Source organism: Octodon degus, unplaced genomic scaffold (assembly GCF_000260255.1).
Source record: "Octodon degus isolate 3935 unplaced genomic scaffold, OctDeg1.0 scaffold00365, whole genome shotgun sequence".
Taxonomy (NCBI): Eukaryota; Metazoa; Chordata; class Mammalia; order Rodentia; family Octodontidae; genus Octodon; species Octodon degus.
The window spans coordinates 233,653-238,857 of NW_004524941.1; positions in this window are offsets into that span (position 1 = coordinate 233,653).

Genomic DNA, 5,205 nt, shown 5'->3' on the forward strand with positions numbered 1-5,205 from the left:
GACCTTGTGCATCATGTTTCAGCATTTTTAGTTTGAAGTTCAGATTATCTGCAAACAGAATATCTACCCCTAATTTCTTTCTGAGTTCCTGGCACAGGAAGTAATGTTTTCCTTCCTTTGCCTTTCCACCTATGCATTTTCTTTTGAGCTAAATATTTTTATAGTAGACATTATATTGTATGATTTTGTTTCTTGATCCACTCTGTCTGTCTATTTGTTTTAATTGGTTAGATGAGGTGATTTACAATGGTGGTTCAATTGATACATATGGCCATGTTGACTTATATTTATTATATTATTTTTCTGATATTGGTTTCCTACTTTTCCTGTATTCAATTGCTTGCCTTGCTTGATCATTTTTTTTTATTCATGGAGTTATGGTCATTTTGATCTCCTTAATGCTATGTGTAGGGTTCATTTCATGTTTTTTAAATTTCTTTACTTGTTCTTTGTCAGAGAAGTATTTTATTTCTTCATTAAATTTGAAAGAGAGTTTTGCAGGTGTATTAATCTGGGGGGGAGTTGTTTTCTTTTAGCACTTGAAATACTGCACTCCAAGTGATTTTTGATTTGAAAGTTTGGGTTGAGAACTGTACTGTGATATTACTGTGATGTCTTATAAATGTGATTTGTTTCTTTTCTCTAACAGATTTTAGTATGTTATTCTTATGCTGAAACTCTGGGATCTTGATAAATATCTGTTTGGGTGTAGATTTATTTTGGTTGATGCATTTTGCATTTATATATGCCTCACCTAACTGGATGTCATATTCTGTCCCTAAACTTGGGAATTTTTCTGCTATTACTTCTGCAAATATTCTTTTCAGGGCTGAGGAGATGGTTTAGTGGAATAAATGTTTCACTGACAAACACAAGGGCCTGAGTTCAATCCCCAGTTCAAAAAAAAATTATTTTCAAGTTATTTGCATTGACTCTACTCTTTTTCTTTTTTCTTTGGAAGCCTATTAGTCTTAGATGTTCTGTTTAGCATTGTCTTGTAGCCTTTGCATTATTATTTCCTGAATTTTTTGGCTTTTAAGAGATCTTTCTTTTCCTGGTCAATAGCTGCAACAATGCAATCAAGGTCTGAAAGACTATCTTCAGCTTCATTCAAATGATTTTGCTAGCTTTCAATGGAATTATTAATTGCATGATTATCTGTTTGAAACTGTTTCATGCATTCTAATTCTTTCTTATATTTGTCATTCAAGGTTTCCATCATTTTTCTATGCTCTTCTATTTTTTTTTAAATCTATGTGTTCTTTAGTTGTGCTCAGGGGGAGGAAGGAGGAAGTTGATATCGGGAAGACAAGCTATTATTTTAGGATTCAGGCATAATGAATTAGGGCCATACTAATTTAGCAGTTTGGACTCAGGCCAGAAACTATCAGAATTAGCAAAAGATTATTAAACAAGCTTATATAGAAGCATTGACACAGTTACTCATAGGGAAAATCACTACTAAACATTAACAAATTCACTCCAATATTAAAATACAAACTTAGCATCCTGCCATCTTAAATTCAAAAGTACTGAAGACATATGAAGAGTGATAGCTCTGCTGCATCAGCAGACCCCTCCAGAGCCAGCACAGTCACAGAATGTTAGTGAGGCCTTTCGTCATGATCTTGGGACCCCTCCAGACCCAGCAAAGTCTCAGGGAGTGTATGTGGGAGATCTTCTGCTCCATTGTGCCCACCAGACTTCTTGGGACACAGCCCAGGCCTGGCATGTGTGTGGGAGAACTTCAGATCCACTGTGCCTGACAGAACCCTCCAGAATCAACCCAGGTCTGGAGTGGGAGTAAGCCATTCTACCCTGCTCTCGGAACTCTCCTGGACACCTCAAGAACCAGCCCAGGCCTGGTATGTGAGACTTGCTGCCATGCTTTCAGGAATACCACCAAACCAAGCCCAGGCCCAGCATGTGAGTGAGAGAACTTCAACTCCACTGTACCTGCTGGACAGCTCCAGAACCAGCCCAGACCTCACACACAGGCCCAATGTGGAACTCTCCAGCTGAAGTCCCTGCAGAGAGCCTAGGGTCCAGACCCACACAACTAATCCAGGAGCAGAACATTTTGCCAGAGGGGCACAGCAGGTTCACTTCCTAGGGCTGCACTAGGAAGAAGCTGAGTGCAGCAGCCAGAACCAAACCAGGTACATAAGGAAGTGTTCACACTTCATAGATTTGGACCCTGTCAGGTGAGACACTTTGCTAGACCCAGATCTATGACAGCATTCTCCCATGTCTCTCTTGACCAAGAAAATTTCCAAAAGGTAAGCAAGGTAAGCTACTCTGTATGAAAGACAACAGGGTCATTAACTTGAAGTGATCAGACAGAACTTATGGGAATTAACTTAAATAAAAATTCTCAATTTAATATCTGTTTTGTGATACAGACATAATGCTTGCTCTTACTGTCTAAAATATGAACCCATTAGTTATGAAAATTTGTCACCTGTTAAATATCACTACCTACTGATAGTGCTCATAATTGTAGTTCTGTAAATAAAAACATAAAACTATCTTAACCATACAATATATCTTGGGTAAGAACTTCAGAAGGTGCTAATATTATACTTGTACCAAAGCTCTACTCCAAAGGTGAGAGGACCGTGCTATAAAAAGTGAAAAAGAAAAAGAGCAAACTTCAATCACAGGCCCAACTCCCATGCAGAACAAATGCAAGAGACAATATCATTTAAGAAACTAGAAATCTCACAGCTGAAATCTCTGAAATAATAGCATGTGAACTAAAGAAACAACTGCAGAAAGCAATACAAGAAGTCAGATTAGAAATAATTTCTGAAGTTAGAAAAGAAAATATAACTATAATGAAATAATTAGTAACTGTTTCTAAAGAAGACACTACTAAAAACAGAGAATAGAAAAATGATGGAGAAAAGGCTTTTGACAAAGTCCAATACTCATTCATGTTCAAAGTCCTACAGAAAATTGAAATAGATGGCCACTACTTCAATCTGGTAAAGCCACTTATGAAAACCCAATGGCTAACATAATTCTAAATGGGGAAAAACTGAAATCTTTTACTCTTAGATAGGGTACAAGACAAGGATGCCCTCTATCACCATTCCTATTCAATCAAGTACTGAAATCACTAGCGACAGTCATTAGACAAGAGAAAGAAATAAAAGAAATAAGAATAGCTAAAGAAGAAGCTAAAATATCATTATTTGCAGATGATATGATACTTTATTAGGAAGACCCAAAAAACTCCACCAAGAAGATACTAGAATTAATACAGAAATTCAGTAGCATAGCAGGTTATAAAGACAATACCCAAAAGTCAATAGCATTCCTCTACACAGATAACAATCACACTGAGAGGGAAATTATAGAAACAATACCGTTTACAATGGCACAGAGGAAAATGAAATACCTTGTAATTAACCTAACTAAAGAAGTCAAAGATCTTTTCAAGGAAAATTACAGTACTCTTAAAAAAAGAGATCATAGAGGATTTCAGAAAATGGAAAGATATTCCATGCTCCTGGATAGGAAGAACCAACATTGTGAAGATGGCCATACATCCAAAATTGCTGTATATTTTTTTTTTTTTTTTTTATTTATTTGAGAGAGAGAGAGAGAGAGAGAGAGAGAGAGAGTGGTGTGTGTGTGTGTGGCCAGCTCAGCCCACCAGGGGGCGGGGCTGGCTGGCATGTGGTGCTGGGGGATTGAACCGCGGTCCCTGATGCTTTGCCAAGCTTGTTCTAAGTAGGTGCCTTAGACCACTGAGCCATCTCTCCAGCCCAAAATTGCTGTATAGATTTAACACAATCTCTATCAGACTACCACCGACATATCTCACAGACATAGAGAAATCATTCCTAAAATTTATTTGGAACCGGAAAAGACCTAGAATTGCAAAGGCAATCCTGAGCAATAAAGACAAAGCAGGAGGTATTATAATTCATGACCTGAAATTATACTACAAGGCTACTGTGATAAAATCAGCATGGTACTGGCAACAAAATAAACCTGAGGATAAATGTAATAGATTAGAAGATGCTGAAGCCCCTATGAACACACTCAGCCACCTTATTTTTGATAAAGCGGACAAAAATACTCACTGGAAGAAAGATAGCTTCTTTAACAAATGGTGCTGGAAAAACTGGCTCTCTACATGCCCAAAGCTAAAACTTGACTCCCATCTATCACCATGCTCTAAGCTAAAGTCAAAATGGATTAAAGATCTAAACATTAAAACACAGACACTAAATCTCCTGGAAGAGAATGTAGGAGGACTCTTGCAGATATAGGGGTAGGAAAAGTGTTCATGAACAAAAATCAAATTGACGGGAAACACTTGAAAGAATTAACAACTGGGACCTGCTCTTACTGAGAAGATTTTGCATGTCAAAAGAAACCACCAACAAAGTGAAAAGACAACACACAAATTTGGAAAAAAAATCATGACAAATAAGAAATCAGACAAAGGTGTGCTCTCTCAAAATTATAAAGAATTAAAAAGTACTAGAGCCCCAAAATTTAAAGACCCAGTCGAGAAATGGAAATCTCAGATGAACATACACTTCTAAGATGATGAAATTAAAGATACGAATATATATATGAAAAAATGCTCCACATCACTAGCCATCCATGAAATGCAAATTAAAACAAAATTGAGATATCATCTCACCCCAGAAAGAATGGCTATCATAAAGAAATCCCCCAACAACAAATGTTGGAGAGGCTGTGGGGAAAAAGGAACCCTTCTCCACTGCTGGTGGTAATGTAGACTGGTGCAACCTTTATGGAAATGAGTGAGGAGACTCCTTAGAAAACTTGGACTGCAAATCCATTTAAACCATCTATTTCACTACTGGAAATTTTCTCAGAGGATCTGAAAACATCATATCATAGTGATATATGTGTGTGTATGCTTATAGCAGCACAGTTTGTGATAGCTAATTCTTAGAAACAACTAAGATGCCCATCACCGGAGGAATGGTTGAAAAAGATGTGGTGTTTTTATACAATGGAGTATTGCTCAGCTTTAAAAAATGATAAATTCGAAGCCTTTAAATTGAAGTGTATACCACTTGAACATATACTCATAAGTGAAATAAAACAGGCACACATGTGTAAATATGATATAGTTTCTCTAGTATAAGAACTAGAAGAAGAAATACTAATAGAAAGATATAATACAAGTAAAAAGAAAGCAAAAACTCGAGGACT